Genomic DNA, 23,741 nt, shown 5'->3' with positions numbered 1-23,741 from the left:
ATAAAAAGAAAAACCCAGAAAACAATATATAAAATTAAGTACTAAAGAATTATGATACCTCTAATTCCACCTCTTAATAATAGGGAAGTGTTTGATAAAAAGTTAATCTTGGTTTTGAAGGTGTGAGCCCAGACCTAGGAGTTCCTTAGGGGTAGGGTGAGACTTCGAGGAAAAGGATTTTATAAATCAGAGTTCCAGGTCCTACAACCCAACCTTTCATGTAGGAAGAGCTTTGATATACATACATACATACATACATATATATATATATATATATATAAATTTCAAAAGCCTGAAAAATATGGATTTAAGAATCAATGACCTAATGGTCATCCAAAAATATAACCATTAATGTTTTTAGAAATTAATAATTATCTTCATACTATAGATGCCTGAATTTTCATATATGTGTGCACAATCCTTAAAATACAGTAGAAAAATAAATGAAGAATAAGATATAATGGATGGAAATACCTCATTATTCAACTCTGACATTTTAGATTAATAAATTTTTTTCTCAATTCTAAATTGTTTTTCATCTGTAGCTTTATGATTTGGTCTAATTGGAAACCAACATGCCAACCTTGTATATGCTCGTGTGTGTGTGTGAAAGAGAGAGAAAGATATTTTATAAGTGTATTTGTGAGAGAATGTGCATATGAATGTGTATGTTTATCAAAGTGTATATGAGTGTGTGGAGTGTGTGTGCATGTGTATGTGCTTAAGAAAGAACACTAGTTGAGGATAAGAGGAATCCATATTGGCACCAATTAAATATGACATCAAAGATGCATCGGAAAACAGTACCATGCACTAGAAACATGCTGGATATTCCAGAAAGTTACCTCATTAAAAATGGTGAGTGCATGAATTGAACAAGCCCTTTCTGTATTTTAATAGTTATAACACAGTAACTAATATACTAAATGCTAGACATAGTTTTAGGTTATATATGTGTGTACATACATACATATACATACACATACACACACTTTAAAGAGTTCTCTAAAGAGGGGCGCCTGGGTGGCTCAGTGGGTTAAAGCCTCTGCCTTTGGCTCAGGTCATGATCTCAGGGTCCTGGGATCGAGTCCCGCATCGAGCTCTCTGCTCAGCAGGGAGCCTGCTTCCCTCCTTTCTCTCTGCCTGCCTCTCTGCCTACTTGTGATCTCTCTCTGTCTGTCAAATAAATAAATAAATCTTAAAAAAAAAAAAAAGTTCTCTAAAGAGCCCTATGAGGAAAATACTGTTATGTTCCCAGTAGATAAACTAGTTAACAAAAGTAAAGAGGTTAAGTAATTGCCCAATGACACAGCTGGAAAGTAAGTTTTCTCTACTGCCATGCAAACCTGTCTCTCTCATGTCTAAGTGTGTATTTTCAATAAACACAACGAATCATATTTGAAAAATATGTCACAACCAAATGCACATATTATTTCTGTCTGGAAATCTGAATCACTTACATATGAACTAACTAGCCATATAATCGTGGGTCAGTCAATAAATCTCTCTCTGTCAGAATTTTTTTTTAAGATTTTATTTATTTATTTGAGAGAGAGAGAATGAGAGAGAGAGAGATAGCATGAGTGGAGAAAGGTCAGCGGGAGAAGCAGACTCCCTGTTGAGCAGGGAGCCCTATGTGGGACTTGATCCTGGGACTCTCAGGATCATGAGCTGAGCCGAAGGCAATCGCTCAACCAACTGAGCCACCCAGGTGCCCCTCTCTGTCAGAATTTAAGAAAAAATAGAAATAATAGAAAAGAAGACTGTTCTACTGATCCTTAGATACAGCTCTAGAAGTCTTTGATCACGTATGCTCTTTGAGATTTTGGCTAATTTCATTATTTCAGGTATAGAAATAGTTTTCCTACTTTATTTTATTTTATTTAAAGATTTTATTTATTTCTTTAAGAGAGTGAGAAAGAGGGGCGCCTGGGTGGCTCAGTGGATTAAGCCGCTGCCTTCGGCTCAGGTCATGATCTCAGGGTCCTGGGATCGAGCCCCACATCAGGCTCTCTGCTCAGCGGGGAGCCTGCTTCTCCCTCTCTCTCTGCCTGCCTCTCTGCCTACTTGTGATCTCTGTCTGTCAAATAAATAAATAAAATCTTTAAAAAAAAAGAGAGAGACTGAGAGTGAGAAAGAGCATAAGCTGGGGCACAGGCAGATGGAGAGGGAGGGACAGACTTCCCGCTGAGCAGGGAGCTGGACCCCAGGCTTAATCCCAAGACCCTGGGATCATGACCTGAGCTGAAGGCAGACACTTACTTACCAACTGAGCCAGGTGCCCCTGAGCTTTATTTTATTAGAAAGAATAAATTTAGTTTAATATTAATGAGTCCAAAACTAAACATTTCTGAATGTATCTATAGTCAACCAATTATAAAAATAGGTTTAGAACATTTCATCATTGCATCTGATACATGCAAAGGTTATTTTTTAGATACCCCATGTCATTCATTTAATGTCAGGCCATTCTTTTTCCTAAAATCAGTGTCAGCTTACCAATTAAAAAGTTAAGAACTTCCTATTCCTTTCTTGGGGGACAGAAATATAGATATTTTTCTTAATTGCTCTGTATCTCTTTTTTACTCCACAATTCCTCAGATATCCTCAAAAAGTATTTAGCATGACTTTTCTCAGTTCTCCCAATAGCCTGGGGTAATGAATTATGTAGAAAAGGAGATAAGAACTCCTTAGCACAGTAGGTGTCATCCTGCAATCCCTTCACTTCTCCCTGCTCCTCTGTGCCTTGTTTTTACCTACCAAGAATTTCAGGACCATGGACCCTGTTTGTGATGAGGTTCTCACTGATTCCAGTATTTATTCATTCAATATTTTAGAATCTATCACACAACAGGCATATATTAATCACTAAAACTACAGAAGAAAACAAGACAGGGTCTCATCCCTTGCAGGAAAGGAATGGGGTTTGATAATAGAAATATTGTCGACATCTTGATCTCAAAAAGTTTATCTCCCACACCATGGATAATTCTTTGAACTGCCTTACAATTTGCCCTTGCCAGTTACCACCTTCCCGATGACTCCAGAGTCTAACATGTGCTTGGCTAACTCTTAGATCTGCCACTAACCTAACAGTCTTATTCCATTATGACGCTTTCTTCAGACTAAGATTTGATATGAATTGTTTGCATATCATTTGTCGTATGATACATGGTATCATATAAATATAAAACTCAGGAGTGAAACGTTAATAGTTCAGAAAAGATACCTGGAAACAAGAAATAAGACTTTATAATTTTTAAAGATTTCTTTCTGTACCAACGAGATCACTTTCGTAATACAGACAATGGCTATTAGTAGTTTGTTTTAAAATTCCAAGATTTTAAAATAGTCTACAATATTGTTCCTAAGCTAAGAAATGTATATGTTGAAAAATGCATTCTTCTCTTAAAGAGACAAATCAAAAACTACTGCACAGCTAAATTTTTAGTCCTAGCAACTGCTACTCAGTCTTTTATGTTTATCTTCACAATTGTTTAGACCTGAAATAAAATAATTGCATTTAAATATTCATTTTTCAAAATTAAAATAAAATAAATAAAATAAAAATCACATTTTGAACTCAAAAACTTTCTTCACAAGTGGCTATATTTAAAATAAAAACAAAACAGAAACTGCCAACAGCTTCCATAATTTAAGTCCAGGGGGCATTTTCAAGGTATCTATTCTGAAAGTTTGTGAAAGTTTACTCTTAAAGGTTAAAGAAACATTACACCATGGAGATAAGGCACTTGCACATTTATGCCACCTATCAAATATTGACCTTTGTGCTTAGGTAGTTGATGCTTCAAAAACATATGTGGTTTCACCTGCTACAATTACAAGGGCAGTTGGTAACTTTGTGATTGACTTACTCATAACAAAACATCAGCTGCAGCTAATGGTTGAGCCATAGGTATTGTCCAATGCCACCACCTCAAAAGACCTGCAGAATAATGACTTTCTTGGCTGAGACACCTGATCCCTAGGCAGTGAAACCCTGCTAAATGAATGATTGATTATATTTAGAAACAAAAACATGATTGAGATTAAGGGGGCTAATGACCAATTAATTTAAAAACAGTCTGTCTTTTGTTGGTTTAATAAAGGTAAAATTTAAATAAAAAAATATGGCTTTAAGTATTGTCACCAAACTTTTTATGCTGAAGGAAGAGTACTTGATATTCTGGCTGCTGAATCATTAAATAGATATTTAAAAAGAAAACATTTCATTATTTATAAACTGTGTAAATAGTTGCTATGAAATGAGTGCAAAGCTTCTCTCAACCTTTTCCTGTAATATGTAGTCTGTCATTTTATTCTGCAGTGAATCAAGAATGATATTATATCTTGGGGATTAATTTTTAATTTTTAAGTGAATAAATCAGCATACTCAATAAGTAATCATTAATTAGCAATATCAATTATCAGATCAGTCATACATGTAGCTCTAACTATAAAACATGGCATATCACTGATTTAAATTGAAATTACAAAGGTAATATGTTATAGTCAAGGTTAAGGAATTGACTAAAATATCAGGGTCCATTATGAGCTGATCCCCCAGTTAATAAATCAGTAATTTCATTGTGGTCACTAGAGCAACCGCAATTGAAAGCATGCCCTTAAATTCATAACATCTCTGCAAGCTAAATAAAGTGGTTCTTAGTGAATAAGGATGAACACATATCTAAAACATATTTTTTAAATTCAAACCTTCCTACAAACTACATAAAATGGTTCTTAATAAATAAGAATGGAAAACAAAGCATTTTTTTTTCCTTTTGGGAACTGTAGAGTTTATAGTACACTAAAAACTCAGAAATCCATATATTTGCAGGTAGGTGTATTAAAATTTTAGGAGGAACATTAAATATCATCAAGTCCATCTCCTTTATTTTACAGAGAATCAAAATTAAGGCATCAAAATGTCGTCATTTATTTAAGAAAAGCAATGGTTAGCCTCCTATCTCGAGCCCAGTAATTTTTTCCAGAGACCTGTGTGTGGAAAGAGCCAGAGCCAGAGCTAGAGTGCATGCTGAATATCTTAGGCCAAAGCTTCTAATCTGTGCATGAAGACAATGAGCTTTCAAACAAAATACGCTTTTGATATCAATAAGAAAATGACTTCGAAGAAATTTAGATTTGATGTCTACTCTACAAATGCTATTTTATCTACAGTTTTTTTTTCCTTTTTAAGTTTCTTCTTATTTACAATAAGGGAAAATAATCTGTGAAGGTTTGCTTTAACAATGCCACTGAAAACTACTAATCATTGAGTAGGAAAGTGGTAGGAATATATAACAAGTAAGGGAACTAGATAAATTCTGTATAGATATCAATAAAAGTTCCTGCTTTAAAAATGTCTATAAAGAATTTGTTTCTTTTTCTTAAAGGATGCAATCATAAATATTCGTATTTCAGAAATGACTAAAATCTAAATGGTTGGTGGAATAGACATGAAGTACACAAAATCCTAAAATAGTAAAAGATGCATCAAGACATACAGTACTTGATTAGTTGCTTTTTTAGTGGCAAAAATACTTACAGTATTGTCTTTTTACTTTTGTGAAACTGACACCCCAAAATTAAGTTTCTCAAGTAATATGATTACCTAAACCACATAAACTGTGACAGAGCATTAAACCAAAAATGATGCTTAGAGTTCATACATATGGTTTCCAAAGATGTGATAATCCCATAAAGATTGCTTTTCAATACACCTCTTATTTAACTGCCAGTCCTGCCAAAAAAAATATTTATTTCAACAACAGTATTTTGTTGCTCTGATTTCTCCAATAAATGTGTATATTACAGGAATTGGTCAGTGAGAATCTCTTCATGTTACCAAAGATTATTTATAGTGCTCAGTAAATTAGTGCATTCTAAACTCCGAGATTTTGAGAGCAAGAATCGTCTTCCTCATTTTTCCATTCTTACAGCTTATGCATGCCTAGCATATACTTTTTACCCTAGAGATATTTCCATTTTAAAAAGCAAACCCAGGTTATTTTTGCATTTTTATCAGAGTCATAAGTTCAGCAAATTTAATACAGTAGATATGTTACTAGTATATAAGAGTACATTGATCACGTGTAGTGCTGAGCACTGGGTGTTATACATAACTAATGAATTGTTGAACACTACATCAAAAACTAATGATGTATTATATGTTGGCTAATTGAACATAATGAAAAAAAAAAAGAAAAGAAAATCTGTTAATCCATTCACCTCACCATAATTCCCTCTGCATATTAGTCCTCTTTAATGGTAATACTTCTTAACAGAAAATGAAAATTTGTAGAGCTGTCAATAAGAGCAATTGCTTTGGAAGGTAACATCATTGTTTCTTGGTGTATAATTCCAAAATAAACAAAGGACCCCAAGCAATAGAACAGGCCAAAAAAAAAAAAAAAAAAAAAAAGGGTGCATTGATCAAAGCTGTCTTATATCACAATGATATTTAGAATCAATCCAAATCCTATTGATTTCCTAGCTCTTGTTTGCCTCTCATGCCATCATTTGTAAATTTAATGATATGAAATCCTATTGGATGGCAATTCAGTAACTTCATACTCAGAATGATAACTTAAAAGATCTTCAGACAAACACGTATGTTTTGTTCAGAAAATCTCCCACTTGGGAGACTGGAATGTAAGATTTAATCAACACCCATCACTACTTCAGAAACAGCTACATTAAACACCACACAAATCATGAGTAAACCTGAAGGAATAACTAAGCTCATTCAAATGTGCATTACCCTTAATAGGTCATTATGACGTCCCTCAAAGAGCATTCTACTACATGATGCCCTGCTTTATACTGTGTAGGTGATACTGAAATTCACTGGGGGAAAAAGTCTAATCTTACACTCAAAACAACTTTTATTCATCAGAGTGAAAACAAGATGCTGAGACCTACCACTTCATTTTTTGTATGCACGCTCAAGTGAGGGCTTGAGGTTGAAAGCAAATTAACCAAGCTGAAATCCCCACCATGATCAGTACAACCATCACGCCTGGCCGGTCACTTCCTTTGACCCTGGCAAAGGAAAACTCCACCTTTCCTGCCTGAGAGGAGACTGTGTGAAGTAGCAGTCTGCCCTCAGTGCAGTGAGAGGCTCCGTGCTAGGGGACAGCTTGCTGTCACCACATCGGGTGGTGTGTAAAAAGGAATATTCTGGGACTTGATATGAAATTTGAAACTCGAGCAAAACATTCATTAAAGAAAAACATCAGGAGAAAAAATGTCAAAACCAAGGCTCAAATAAATAATCGAATTTATATTTTGAATGTTTGGCATAGTTTCACATGGTCACTATTCAGTTCAAGTCGACTGCTACAGGATTCATTTAATTCAATGAGATTGACACATTTTATGTGCTATACAGGCTTCCAATAACAAGGTTTTATTTAGTAAATTTATGCTAAAGCCTGTATATACTAAGATTACATAGCAGAAGTTCTAATTAAGTTTCAACAGAAAGTCTGACATTCTATGTTCATTTTCTTATTGAACTAACTATATCATTTCACTTGATAGAACATACATGTATACTCTTTTTCAAAATTTCAAGTTGAGAGCTAAATTCAGTTACTAAGAAAGAGAAAATTCAACATGTACTATTATTTATGGTTTAGTCTCTTAAGTACTTTCATTTCTTAACAACAATAAAACGCTGTATTGCCATGAAAGGTTGGTGCCAGGGTTTGCATAGTTCCTTTAATTTTGTTCTTCATTTCTCTCCCTATTTTGGGTGACCACTGGGAATTCTGCTGCCATGAGTCTGGGCGAAACATTTCACTACATCCAGAACACTTCATCATGCTGCCGAGCCAAACTCTATTATGGTTTGTGACTGACTCATATTTTAGTTATGAGAAGGCCTTAGCAAAGAACAGTTTACATTTAAAAGTCCTAAATGTCAGGAATGTAATGTTTGGACTACGTAGGTATGCAAGGTCTAATCATATTCTGTGAACAATGTTTTTAGGTAGTTACTTATTTATAATGTATAATCGACCTAATTCAAAAGAGTATGTGGTAGCTGTATTAATAGTATACTCTCTCATCCTGGTGGTATTTCTGAACTTTTGAAATGGAAATCTTCAAAGAAAAGGGAGAAATGGGACTTTGGAGAAAAAAATCTATGATTCCATGTTATGAAAGCCAGGCAGGGGCTAGGTGGAACCTATTAGGGAAAACCGACAGAGTCACCACCACTATGTATGTGTAAGCGAACCAGAACTCTGGAGGACACAGGTCTGTTGCAGGCTCAAACTTTGCTGAGGTTTCAGAGATCATCAGAAATTAAATCTATGTATTTAGTTATAGTTTTTCTTTAGAATGACAAAAAAGCTGGAAAATTATTGCATTTTACTAGAAAAGGAACAACATGCTATATATATATATATATATACATATATATATACACTAAATTCTGTTTTATTAAATTGTTTTACAGAAAACTATTTAGTGAAGTAAACATGATATAATGATAATATTTAAGGAAATGACACTTAACTTGGGAATTATAATCTCCTCTTTTTGGAATCTTAGGCTAGCAAATATTTTGTCATTTTAAACTTTATACCTTAACTTTAAATTATGTGTATATTTAGATACCTATGTGTTTATTTCACACAAACTTGTACTGTTTCTATTCCAAATGTTCTGGAATATGAGGAAAGAAGGAAGGATGCACATTTCAGATTCTTTTTAGTTTAATTTTAAAAGCAAAGTAAAAATAAACATAATGAGGTTTAAAACAAAACATATTTCTCATATAAGCTACATGTATGTAACTGTGACCAATTATATTTCTCAAACAAAAGCAATTACATTAATCTCTCATCACTAAAAGTCTTCTAGCAGTCAGCAGCATATGTTCCTGGGATTTCGATGCATTTCTAACTAGGAAAGAAATCTGTATGAGTAACAGGCAGGCTTGGAGAGTAGCCAGAAATGACAAGAATGGCTAGAAGTGCGGACAAGACATAGTTAACTCCATTCTTGAAACAAAATGCTTTCCATAACTCGCTAAATGTGTGGTGACATAATAGAAAGCTAGTTTTGTTGTGCTTTCAATATTGTTCAAATTAGAACCAAATAAGGATTTCTTTTAAGGCAGAGGCAATCATGTGTAACCACTTCAACTTTTCCTGAAATCAATACTGCATAATTTCAGACTTTTAACAGATTCTTAAGGACGCCCAAAAGTAAATGCAGAATAAAGGATCAAGTTGAAATATGTGTGGTTGCATACGAAACTTATGGAAATTTTTATACTATTCTTCAAAACAAATACCCTGCAAAACCATCCTGTAGTATACTTTTCAAAAGACGTTAATCTGAATGTGGTAAACATATATCAAAAGAAAAACATAGTATAAAACAAACAAATAAAAGTATTCCACCCTTTTATTTCTTCACTTTTCACACTTATTTTTGCCCTATAGCAAGAGATTTTATAAAATGTATAAAACTTCTACTCAGACTGCTGAAAAACAGAAAAGTAGTTTGATTTATATTCGAGTTACAAGTTGTGGCAGACTGAATCACTGACCCTGATTCTTCACCCCTCTCTATAAGCAACTTTATAGCTTCTCACTAAAGGTGGGCTTTCTCTTTTTACCCCTTGGCTTTGGACTCATCCACAATGGCCAACTGTTTTGGTCAATGAGATATTTACAAATACGACACAGGTGGGCACTTGAAATATGCTTGCTCTCTTATACATCTGTCATGGTCACTAGAACGATATGTCCCTCCTAGTCCACTAGTATCAGGATGAAAACAACAGGTATTGAGTTGACAAGTCTCAGCTAAGAGACTTGTATGGTTTGAAGCAGAGCCTCCCAGTTGAACCGAGCCTAGATCAGCCAAAATGCACCCTACCTGCAGGTGCACAAGAAGGATGTGCATTCCTGTAGGCCTTTGAGACTTCTGTGGCTTGTTATTATGCAACATTATTGTGTCAATAGTTAAAAAATACACAATTCAAAACAATGGCTACATTAATTTAATATTTTACTTAATCTTCATTTGTAAATAAGAGATTACTATTTTTAATAGGCAAAAAAAGATAAAAGATTATATATACTAGTATCTATGATCTGTGATATACCTTATAATGTGTGCTAAGTTTTATTGCTACAAATCTATTAATACATTTTCCTAACCTGTATAACTTCCTACTCTCACTTCACATACCATACCCCTAACTTTTAGAAGGGAAACTCAAACAAGATGTGACCTTCAAATCTTCCCTCACTCAAACCAAAGACTGGGGGAGGAAGGTAGGACTACTTGACCCACGAGGAGCAAATTATGACTGGATTGAGTCAATCAGATTGCCTTAAGAAAGAGTAGAATGTTACGGAAGAGTAGAAAATTATGAAAAAATGGGAAATCTGTAAGAGAACAATAATGGCAGAACTACAATTAGAGAATGTAATCCCCATGAATATATACACTCCATCATTAGTGGCTTTCTAGTACCCTCATTAGACTTGACTACACTCTTTTTTTAATGGGCATTAAAGAGGGCATGTGATGTGAAGAGCATTGAGTGTTATACACAACTAATGAATCATTGAACACTACATCAAAAACTAATGATGTACTATACGTTGGCTAATTGAATTTAAATAAAAAATAGACTTTTTTATTTTTTTAAGATTTTATTTTATTTTATTTATTTATTTGACAGACAGAGATCACAAGTAGGCAGAGAGGCGGGCAGAGAGAAAGGAGGAAGCAGGCTCCCCGCTGAGCAGAGAACCCGATGCGGGGCTCGATCCCAGGACTCTGGGATCATGACCTGAGCTGAAGGCAGAGGCTTTAACCCACTGAGCCACCCAAATGCCCCCACTCTTTTTTTTTTTTTTTTTAAAGGGGATTGGTGGGTTTCCCATCAGGATGAAGCAGAGAGGATTTTTTTTTTTTTTAAATTTTATTTATTTGACCGAGATCACAAGTAGGCAGAGAGGCAGACAGAGAGAGAGAGGGAAGCAGGCTCCCCACTGAGCAGAGAGCCCGATGCGGGACTCAATCCCAGGACCCTGAAATCATGACCTGAGCTGAAGGCAGCGGCTTAACCCACTGAGCCACCCAGGCGCCCCCCCCACTCTTTTTTAAATGGAATTACTGCAATGTCAAAATAACCCCTCTGCTCAATTTCACCTTTAGTCAATTGCACATTAGTCTTCTCTGTGGAAGAAATTTCTATTACTTGACATAAATGACATACAGTTTTGACTTACAGCCAATCTATTTTATTTTAGTTGTTTAATTTATTAGTACATTTGTTATACTTCTTTACAGATCTTAAACAACTATCTCAAACTATAAAATTAAAACCCTATTTTAGAGGACTGCCTGGGTGGTTCAGTTGGTTGGGTGTCTGCCTTAGGCTCAGGTCATGATCTTCAGGTCCTGAAATCTTCAGGTACTGGGATTGAGCCTCACATCTGGCTCCCTGCTCAATGGGGAGCCTGCTTCCCCCCTCCCTCTGCCTCTACCCTGTTCATACTCTCTCTCTCAAATAAATAAATAAAAATTTTTAAAAACTCATTTTAGAGTTGTGTGGGATTATTTTTTTACTTCAAAACTATAACAATTTTAATTTATTTGAAACAACATTAGCTCATCAATACATAAGAATGAATATAGCTTTTGTTTAATGGGAAATATAATATATAGCTTCTGAAAATCTTGAACTCACTGTCAAAACAAATTTTTTTTTACAGTGTACTGTGTTTTAATTACGTTTAGAAATCCTTTAAATGAACTCAGAAATACTGCTTCCCTTCTAAGCTTTGATGGCAATGTTTAGTTTCCACCATAGTGTCTTTCATACAGGAAGCACTTAATACTTATTCAATGACTTAAAAGCCAATATGCTCATTACCCAGATAGGAAAACCAAATAAAATCTCCACTAGAAAAGAGAACTACAGGCCAATATCCTTAAGAATGTAGATGTAAAACTCAACTGAATCCAACAATACATTATAAAAATCACTCACCATGATCAAGTGGGATTTACTCTTGGGCTGCAATGGTGATTCAGTATTCTCAAGTAAGTCAATGTTATAGGCCACATCAATAAGAGAAAGGATAAGAACCACAAGATTATTTCAGTAGAAGCAAAAAACAAAACAAAAAAAAACACAAAAACAAAAACAAAAACAAAAACAAAGCCCTCAACAAAGTAGGTTTAGAGAGAATATACTTCAACATAATATAGGCTATATATGAAAACCCCACAGTTAATATCATCTTTAATGGGGAAAAACTGAGAGCTTTTCCTCTAACATCAGAAACAAGACAGGGATGTGCACTCTCTTCACTTTTATTCAACATAATCCTGGAAGTCCTAGACAACAAGAGGAAATAAAAAGGATCCAAATCAGTAAGGAAAAAGTAAATCTTTCACTATTTGCAGATGATATGATACTATATATAGAAAATCCAAAAGACTTGACAAGAAAACTGCTAGAACTGATAAACAAATTCATGCAAGTCGCAGGAACAAAATCAAGATACAGAAATTTGTTGCATTTCTCTACACTAATAATGAAGCAGCAGAAACAGAAATTAAGAAAACAATATGATTTATAATTGGACTCAAAATAATAAGATACCTAGGAATAAACATAATCAAAAAGGTGAAAGACCTGTACTCTAAAAACTGTAAAACACTGATAAAAGAAATTCAAGATGACACAAAGAAATGGAAAGGCATTCCATACTCATGGACTGCAAGAACAAATATTCTTAAAATGTCTATACTATCCAAAAAAATCTACACATTTAATCCCATCCCTATCAAAATACCAACAACATTTTTCACAGAACTAGAACAAACAATCCTAAAATTTGTATGAACCACAAAAGACCTCAAACAGCCCAGCAATCTTGAAAAAGAAAAGTAAAGCTGGAGGCATCACGATTCTGAACTTCATGTTATATTACAGTGCTGTAGTAATAAAAACAGTATGGTAGTGGCACAAAAATAGACACATAAATTAACAGAACAGAACAGAAAACTAGGAAATAAATACACAACTATGTAGTAAATTAATTTTTGACAAAGCTATTAAGGATATCCAATGGGAAAAAGGTAGTCTCTTCAACCAAAAGTGCTGGGAAAAGTGGACAGAAACATGAAAAACAAAGAAACTGGACCACTTCCTTACACCATACACAAAAATAAATTCGGAATGGATTAAAGACTCCTGAAACCATAAAAATCTTAGAAGAGAACACAGTCAGTAACTTCTTTGACATCAGTAGTAACGACTTTTCTCTAGATAGGTCCCCTGAGGCAAGGGAAACAAAAGCAAAAATAAACTATTGGTATGACATCAAAATTAAAGCTTCTATGCAATGAAGGAAACAATCAACAAACTAAAAGGCAGCCTATTGAAAAGATATTTATAAATGATAACAATGAAGTGTTAGTATCTAAAATATATAAAGAACTTATATATTCAATACCCAAAAGCACCCCAATTACAAAAATGACCAGACATTTCTCCAAAAAAGACATACATGCATATGGCCAACAGACACTTGAAAAGAATTTCATCATCGTGGAAATGTAAATCAAAAACTACAGTGAGATATCATCTCGCATATATCAGAATGGCTAAAAGCAGCAACACAAGAAACAATAAGTGTTGGCAAGGATGTGGAGAAAAAGGAACCCTCATGCACTGTTGGTGGGAATGAAAACTGGTGTAGCCCCTGTGGAAAACAGTATGGAGGGTCCTCAAAAAATTAAAGATAGAACTACCCTATGATCTGGCAATTGCAGTAACAGGTATTTACCCAAAGAATACAAAAACACTAATTTAAAGGGATACAAGCACCTCTGTGTTTATAGCAGCATTATTTACAATAGCCAAGATATGAAAGCAGCCCAAGTGCTCATTGACTGATGAATGGATAGAGATGATGTGAGATATATGACCCACATCTTCTCTATCCATCTATCTATCTATATGGACATGTATATATATCTTTCAAATCTTAAATATGTATCATCTCTATGTATATATATATATCTTCTCTCCCTCTCTCTCTCTCTCTATATATATATATATACACACAACTACATATACATATAATATACACATCAATGGAATATTATTCAACCATAAAAAGAATGAAATCTTGCCATTTGCAATGACATGGATGGTGTTAGAGAGTATAATGCTAAGCAAAATAAGTCAGAGCAAGACAAAAACCACATGATTTCACTCACATGTGGAATTTAAGAATTTAAGAAACAAAACAAAAAATCATAAGGAAGAGAGATAGAGAGAGAAATCAAGAAAAAGAGTCTTAATTATAGAGAACAAACTGATGGTTACCAGAGGAGAAGGACTGGACTGGGAGGATGGATTAAATAGGTGATGGGGCTTAAGGAGTGCAGTTGTTGTGATGAGCACCAGGTAATGTTATGTAAGTTAGAATCACTACATTGTATAACAGAAACTGATACAATACTATATGTTAACTAACTGGAATTTAAATAAAAACTTTAAAAAAATACAAAATGTAAAAAAAAGTAAAAATATGCTCATTGCAGAAACATATTTTGTTGTTATATACGCACAAGTGAAGAGAACAGTGTTTTGTTTTGTTTTTTAAGATTTTATTTATTTATCTGACACAGAGAAAGAGAGAGCACAAGTAGGAGGAGTGGCAGGCAGAGGGAGAGGGAGAAGCTGGCTCCTTGCCAAGCAAAGAGCCCAATGTGAGGCTTGATCTCAGGACTCTGAGATCGTGACCTTAGCCAAAGGCAGATGATTAACCTACTGAGCCACCCCAGTGCCCCCAAAATGGTGTTTTATATGCAAAATTCAGAGCATGGTTGAACCATCAACTATCACAAAAATATCAATTAATGAAAACCTAAGGGGCACCTGGGTGGCTCAGTGGGTTAAAGCCTCTGCCTTCGGCTCGGGTCATGATTCCAGGGTTCTGGGATCAAGCCCCACATCGGGCTCTCTGTTTAGCAAGGAGCCTGCTTTCCTTCCTCTCTCTCTGCCTGCCTCTCTGGCTCCTTGTGATCTCTGTCTGTCAAATAAATAAATAAAATCTTAAAAAAAAAAAAAAGAAAACCTAAGAATGATCTCCTGTTGACTATGAAAATAATAACTAATTAACAGAAGGGAAATTTATTAAATTTCAAGAATAAAGAAATAAACAACAAATTAAATGAAAAAGATGTTTCAGTACAGAAGGACATTTGTCCTCTAATTTTCATTGTCAGAGCCAAGTTACCAAAGATTTTTTAACAAAATAGCAATATCAAAAGAAACTCAGTAAACTTTAAAAAATATTTCACTCTCAAGAACTCTTTAAATTGCTACAGAAATGTATTCTTTCCGTAGAATGCAAAATCATGCTAAATACAAGGAAATATCTGTATACTTATGCAAGATATAAGACTCAAGAGTCATGAAAAAGACATGCCAATTATGAATATGTACTAACTACAACTAACCATCTCCATGAAATATGGTTTGATTATTTTGTCACTACACTCTCACTCCTCAATTCATGACAATACAACTCTGAGTAGTTTGGTATCCATAGATGTTTTGATTTTATTTTTCAAACCAAAGCATACTCTCTCCACCGGAAACAAACAAACAAACAAAAGTAAAGAGAGAGAGAGAAAAGAGGGGCGCCTGGGCAGCACAGTGGGTTGCACATTGGACTCTCTATTTCCTTTTGGGTCAGGGTCCTGGGATGAAGCCTACATCACACCCTACACGTGGTGTGGAGTCAGCTAGAAATTCTTTCTCCCTCTCTCTTTGCCCTTCCCTGCAATCAATCTCTCTCTCTCCCTCTCTCGTGCTCTCTAAAATAAATAAGTCATTAAAAAAAAAAAGCAGAAAAAAGAAACTAATCATAGTTTTTAAATACCTGGTAAGTATGCAAAAATTAAACTGTATCTAAGTAGGGGATTCATGGAAACCTGGTAGGATAGAATTGCAAGAACTTCAAATCTGTCAAAATAAGGAAGGCAAAAGAAATATGGCAGTTCTCTTGTCTAGACTAACAGAATTCTCACAGTCTGCATATGTTAATAAAAGTTACAGGAAATCTATCCCTTTCCTCTAGTGATTGTATTTATATATTAGAGCCTGTGATTATTTGTTCAGTTAATCAGAGAATAGTTTCTTATGAGAGAATAGGTCAGTTTTAGTAGTCATTATTAACATTTTTACTAATATTAAAGAGTGATTAAGCAGGGCGCCTGGGTGGCTCAGTGGGTTAAAGCCTCTGCCTTCAGCTCAGGTCATGATCCCAGGGTGCTGGAATTGAGCCCCGCATCGGGCTCTCTGCTCGGCAGGGGACCTGCTTCCTCCTCTCTCTCTGCCTGCCTCTCTGCCTACTTGTGATCTCTGTCTGTCAAATAAATAAATAAAATCTAAAAAAAAAATAATAATAAAGAGTGATTAAGCATTGTCAAAGTGTTTTTATTGACAATATTTTTAAATATTCTATATACTATATCTGAAAAAACATTGGGAAAATTTTCACATAAAATTTCCCTTAAACTACCACAAACATTTATACATTATATTGTATAGGTCTTTCTTTTCAAAAGTATTTTCTGAAGAAAACCTCAATGTGGACAATTGTGACAAAAATGACCTGGCTTTTGTAGGTTAACACTGTCACTTGATTGTCTTAATAGTGTTCAAAACAACCAAAGTTTATCTCTTTTAATTTATGTCTTTTTAATAATTACCTTCACCCACTTAATTTCCCTAAGAATTAAATTCCATAAAAACATAGGAAGTACAAGTTAGAAATTTAGTTCTTTAAAATATATTAGATAAGTTCAAACTTTGAAGAGAAAGATTAAATACATATAACTTATTTCCTAGAAAATATGGACATTTCTTTAGGAGTTCTACAATCTATTACTTTCACCTCTCAAAAGTTAGTTTAGCGTGGTAATATTTTTTATTCTCTCTAGCATGTTTTTAACCATGTAAATAAGAGAAAATTTGTTCTCAATTTTCAGAAAGTGTATTCTTTGTCAGAACTAAGACACAAGCATTATGCTCTTCAATAACTTCAAACTCAAAGAAATTAGAATGAGCTTACAGCCATTTTTTATACTTCACTTAATCAAGTTTTTTTTTTTTCATCGTTATGTAGATACATTTCTTTTCACAAGAAGATGCTTTCTTTTTGTACAGAATGAACTCTCAATACAACAAATGAAGTTGCAAATTAAGCAGTTTTCATAAGCATTTTATAATAGAGGATATAATTCTCACTTACTTCATAGACAACAAAACTATCCTTTAGAAAAACTTAATCTTTTCAGTTCAGTTCACTTCTTATATTTAAAATTTTCATAATAGCAATTGAAAAAATAATTTAAGTTACAAAACAATGGTGAATATAGAGCACAGAATTTTTCTCTTAATTTATTGGGTAGTATTTTGAATGTTGTTAAAGTTAGAGGACATGATCATTATCAATTTGAGGAATTCCACTGTGCATTTTGGTGAGCAGGAATGACAAATATTTATTTAGGGCCTACTATGTACCATTCTAAGTGGTAGATGTAAACAAAAACAATCACATTTTTGACCTCATATACCTTAAATTCTAATGACATTCTTCAAGTTATCCTTCATATTGGGCTCTTACAACTACATTTTACTACAAACGGTTTAGGTTTTAAAAGACTATATTCTTAAATTCATTCCTTTGTATGTTCAACTCAATACAATATATGCAACCAGTAGTGGTCTATTAGTGTGGGATAGAGCTGGCATACTTTTTATCTGACAACAGCTATTCTCATATCTATGAATTTTTTAACACCATCTTTGGGGCACCTGGGTGGCTCAGTCACTTAAGCACCTGACTCTTGATTTTGGGTCAGGTCATGGTTTCAGGGTCTTAGGATGGAGCCCTACTTCGGGCTCCATACTCCAGGGTGGAGTCTTGTTGAGAATTCTCTCTCTTCCTCTCCCTCTGCTCCTCTCCTTGATTCCACATTCTCTCTCTCTCTCTCTCTCTAGTAAATAAATAAATAAATAAATAAATCTAGAAAAAAAAAAAAAAGAAAAGGAAAGAGAGAGAATAAATGTACTTTCTAAAAGAAAGATAGAGAAAGGAAGAAAGAAAGAAAAAGAAAGAAAGAAAGAAAGAAAGAAAGAAAGAAAGAAAGAAAGGAAGGAAGAAAGAAAGAAAGAAAGAAAACAAAACAGAGAAGGAGAGAAAGAAAGGGAGTCAGGGAAGGAGGGAGGTTGGGAAGGAAGGAAGGAAGGAAAGAAGGAAGGCAGGTAGGCAGACAGGCAGGCAGGAAGGAAATCCTGTTTGATAGAAGAGTGTCGTGTTCTGCAGGTATTAGTAAGCTGTTCCAACGCAGTGTATGCCTGCAATTTCTTTTAGGTTTTCTGCTTGAGTAAACTGTTTATTAAAAGAACCAACAACATATAACTTATACTCCCTTGCCTACTAGAGAGAATAATTGTGTAAATAAATGAACAAGGTTTTCTCTACTTTTAATAAGTATTTTTAAAACATCTAACTTTTTTTTGTTTTTGTTTTTGCTAAAGTTATATTAAAATCAAGTAAAATGTCCTAAGTTTGCTTTGGTTTATGAGGACTTGCCAACATTTTTTACTCTATTTATCCAAACACTTGTCACCTTTTCAACTTGTTCATATATATAATGGGGCTCCCAGATGTAAAATTAATAACATTTTGTGTGATGTCAGGTAAATATAACATAATCATAAAAATAAGTTTTGTATACTTGTAGTGCAGGTGGCTGTAAGTCTAAGTAATTACTTATTCAAATGAAAAGCTTATACAATTATCATACATTAAAACTTTTCTTATACAATTTTTTAATCAGTTAAAAGTAGTAATTAAATAGTTCCTTAAAATGCTTTTATGGGTAGCATCAAAGTCAAGAAAATCTTTTGAGCCAAGTTACAAAAGATAGTAACTGGGTAATGAAAATACCAAACCCAGAGCAGAGATCTGAAAAAGAGCTTAGTTCCTCGAGTGCAATGGTTTTTAACTACACATTTCCAGGCCCAAACATCAGAGAACCCAGCTCATTAGGGCAGCCAAGTAGGTTGCTAAGGCCTGAACAGATATATAAGGAATGGTCATTCAGTGATTTGAACATGCAGGTAATGTCCACCGCAACTACAGGTGAAACAGGGAAGTAAATAAAATCTTTAAGTTTTTTTGCCTTCTCTGTAGTAATGATTACCTCAACCAAGCATGTATATGTGCAATAATTTAGCTGCTTGGGTCCTGGCATCAAGTCCCACTTCGAGCTCCTTCCTCGGCAGGGAGCCTATTTCTCTCTCTGCCTGCTGTGCTCTTGTGCTCTCTCTGACAAATAAATAAATAAAATCTTTAATAATAATAATAAGAATTTAGCTGCTTCACAAATGTGTTACTCCACTCAATCTTAAGACAAAAGAGGTTGCCACAGGAAACATTTTTGCTGTACCTTCAATTTAGAATAACCAAGAAGGGCATAAAATAGTGATCAGACTTTTTTTCATTGGTTTTATGAGTTGCTAAATCACAAAGGCCCATAGGAAAATTCCAAACGTTTCCACTGAATGTCATGATACTGCCTTTCTCAAGTGATAATCTGTTAAAACAACAAGAAAAATTCCAAAGTGTTAATTCATTTTGCTCTGAAGATGTCAAGATGTATCTGTAAATTTAAGTCCTACATAAAATTACTCGAGATATATAAGGGACAAATGTCAAACTTGACAATTTATCTCATGCTAACAAGCCTACATTGTTTTTCTAGGTGTTAATACTACAAATAAACATGTTCTTTTACTCATGTACTAGCATGCTTCTAGGAATCTATATCTGAATACATAATCATTCCTTGTGTTTCTACAAGTGATTTCTTCTGAGTTTAACTAGGATTATCTGCCTCCTTCTATTATATATACACTTATAGTCATTAAGCAGTTCATTCAGCAAATGTTGATAGAATGCCAGCACTGCACACTTTTCTGGGATAGATGCTCTGGACAAGCAAAGAGAAAATAAGGATCAATCTAAACAGTCCTGTAAATATACTAAAAACCACTGAATTGTACCCTTTAAAAGGGTGAACTTCATGGTATATGAATTATATCTTGTTAGATCCCTTAAAAATAGGTAAGAGGCATTTTGAAATCAGTAAATCTACAGAATAAGAAAGTGATGTTTATTTCATACAACTTATTTGAACTGAAGCCAAGATAGCTCCTTATAAATATTACCTCCTTTTGTGAGTTTTTCCAAAGACTATTTTCAGAAATCTGTTATGGAATATTGTCAAGCCACGGATTTAAGCTGATGTTTCATCGCTTTAAAAACAGGAGCTTGTCACCAAACTTCTGGAATGCTGCGAGAACTTCAACGAGAACCAAATGCGACCAACGGTTTACATTTTTTCATTATACTCAGTTTCACTCTTACAAGTGAGGATGCAAGAGAAACGTGGAGGAAACTGAAACTATCACTACTCTATATGGCTCACAAACCAAGTGACAACACAGAAGGTGACAGCAGAATTTTAGAGTTGGCAAGGAATTCAGAGATCATCTCATCTGGTTCCTGTGAATAAAGAATCTGAGGCCAAAGAGTTAACGTGGTGTCCCCAGTTTCAGGGTTAGTAGAGGCCTATGACTAGAACTAGAGGTTTTTCCTAACACTTCCACCCTTTAACAAACATGCCATTTACCCTAATTTATTTAAAGTGGGAATAATTTAAAGCTGAATGGATACAGTCCCCATTATTTTCCAATAGATTTGTTATCTTCATCTAGATACTACATCAAGTCAGATATTAAACAAGGGTTGTTTCTTGCCCTCAATTAATTTCTAAAGGAAGGCATGAGTGCTATAATCCTATTGGTGGGTTTAAATCCTGGCTTGGCCATTTTCACCTGTATGACATTAAAAAATTATTTAACCTGCATATGTCCCTGTTTCTTCATTAGTAACCTTGACACAATAGAAGTACCTTATTCATATAGTTGTTGTGATGAGTAGGGTGAGATAAAGGGTATAAAGCATATGGAATTCTGGATGGCACACAGTGCTCATTAAAAGAGAGCTGATATTAATACTAGTACTATTGAATGGTGTGCTGCTGAAGTGTCTTTTGTAAGCGACAGAACACAAAAATTCAATATACACACATACAGATTCTAGAAATAAAATTTCATTTATTAGAAGAAACATTTTTTAGGCACACAGTGATAAATGTCAAACTTTTTTTTTTAACCTATAACACTTATTCTCATCTCTAAACCTCTTTTTGGGGAAAAAAATGTCTTTCTTAGAACAATTAAGATAAAATCAAGATAAAAAGGAAAATGTAGGAAATATTCTTAATGTTGATTTGCTTCATATATGTGGAACTATATCCATGGCTATTCTGATTCACATGATTCATTAATAAATTACTATTATTTCACTAAATAATTTTTTAAAGATTTTATTTGTTTGAGAGAGAGAGAGAAAGAAAGTAGAAGTGAAAGAGAGAGAGAGAGAGAGAGAGAACATGAGTGGAAGGGTGGGCACTGCAGAGGGAGAAGGAGAAGCAGACTCCCTGCTGAGCAGAGAGCCTGACACAGGACTGATCCCAGGAACCTGAGCCTAAGGCAGAGGCTTAACTTACTGAGTCACCCAGGTGCCCTTTGTTAAAATAAATTTAAATAATAGATTTAAATCCAATCATGCTCCAGCTTCTGCACAAATTGAATAACACATTTCAAATATAGTATTTTTAGGAAGAAAGAAGTTCAATTATTTTGATGATTATTAATAGTGATCATTCTTGTTTCATTATTTTGTGTATTTTCTAAATTTGTTCTAATAAAAACCCAACATTTTGTAAAAAGGAAAAAGTAATATATATTATCTTTAAAAAGAAAGATGTTAGGTTTAGGATTTTTAAGAAATATTCTGACTAGATAAAGAAATCCATAAGAACATAGATTCTCAGATTAAAAGCATGGGTTTACCACTTGCTATATATGACATTGATCAAGACAATTTGTCTCAACTTCTCTATGTTTATAGACATGAATATGATAATGTTGTCTTTCTCATTGGACCACTGAAGAATACAAGCATATATCAAAACACTTTGAAATCAGTCTACTACTATTATGTACATGAATGTGATTGGCATTCTTGTAAAAATTCCAAATTCAACCTCAATAACACAATTAATCATGAATCATTGTGTCATATATGTGAAGCTCTCTCCCCCTTTTTTAAAAGCCAGCCCTCCATTCACTAGTTTGCATAATCTAAGTATCTCAACTCATCAAAAGTTACCTGTCACATAATACCTGTCACACTGTCTCTGGTAGTTCTAAAGATGAAATAAGGAGTGCCTGGGTGGCTCAGTCTGTTGAGCATCTGACTCTTGGTTTTGGCTCAGGTCATGATGTCAGGGTCCTGAGATGGAGACCCAGGTGGGGCTCCCTGCTCATCCGGGAGTCTGCTTCCCCCCTCTCTCTCTCCCTCTACCCCCTCCCCTACTGGTGCACACATACACTCTCTCTAAATTAAATAAATAAATCTTTAAAAAATAAATATGAAATAAAATGATACCTATTAAAATATTTTAAAAAGTGACTTACACTTATAAACCGTCATCATACTATATTTTGGTATCAGTATCATTACTATTGATAACACTTTTGTTAAGCCATCATTTTTTTCCCCTTAATAATTTATTTGTCTTCCCTCTGTCAAATGCTGACCAATCACTCTCTCTGGGCTGCCTAGAGAGGTGTAGAAAAGGACCATACAAGGCAGATGAGATATGAGAGAAAGAACTATTGGAGGAGGAGGCAGCTCCTTCACATGGTGAAGACCTATTTACTGACATTCCACTTCACTCTTCTTACATTCAATAAATAGTGAATGCTGTCAAGTGTCAGACTCTGGGCAAGGAACTGCAGATATACTAGCCAATGAGGAAAACATGGTCCTCACCCTGATGGAGTGGACTAGTTGAACAACCATCATTTAAGATGCCTCATTCTCAGAAAGGCATTCTCTAAATGACCCTATGAAAAGGGTATTCTCCATATACCTCAAATTCTCTCCATTTCATCACTATGTTTATTTTTATTCATAAAATCTTTCACTCTGCAAAATTATTCAATTTATAAATTTGTCCAACTATCTTCCATCTTTTTCCACAGTTGATCCTCCCAAAAGAGATACGTCGTTCACCTTCCTCACTCCTTCCTTCCCAGCCCCACTTTTTAATGATCATACAACATAAAGCAATCACACAGTACTACAAGATGGAAGCAGCTCAAGTGCCCTTTGGACAAACAAATAGATAAATAAAATGTAGTAAATACATACAATAAAGTAGTACTCAGCCTTAAAAAGAAAGGAAACTCTGACACGTGCTACAAAAAACATGAACCTTAAAGACGTTATATTAAGTGAGATAATCCAGTCACTAAAGACAAATATTATATAATTATGTGAGGCTTCTAGAGTAATCAAATTCATAGGAACAGAATCAGAATGCCAGTTGTCAGGAGCTGGGGGTTAGGGAGAAGGAGTGTTTGTGTCTTATGGACACAGAGTTCCAGTTTGGGAAGATGAATAAGTTCTGGAAATGAATGGTGGCAAGGGACCTACACACTTAAAAGTGGTTAAAATGGTAAATTT

General features: G+C 34.4%; 1 protein-coding gene across 2 annotated transcripts in view; it reads right to left on the bottom strand.

Annotated features, from left to right (window-relative positions):
* FAT4 (FAT atypical cadherin 4) overlaps positions 1-23,741 on the bottom strand; it is a gene marked incomplete at its 5' end in the record, with an annotated part of 180,880 nt that overhangs the window by 100,825 nt on the left and 56,314 nt on the right. The gene's annotated exons all lie outside the window — the stretch shown is intronic.

The sequence above is a fragment of the Martes martes genome (assembly GCF_963455335.1).
Source record: "Martes martes genome assembly, chromosome: 2".
Lineage (NCBI taxonomy): Eukaryota > Metazoa > Chordata > Mammalia > Carnivora > Mustelidae > Martes > Martes martes.
The sequence above is the reverse complement of the archived record's forward strand: the minus strand, read 5'-3'. Positions and strand labels throughout refer to the sequence as shown.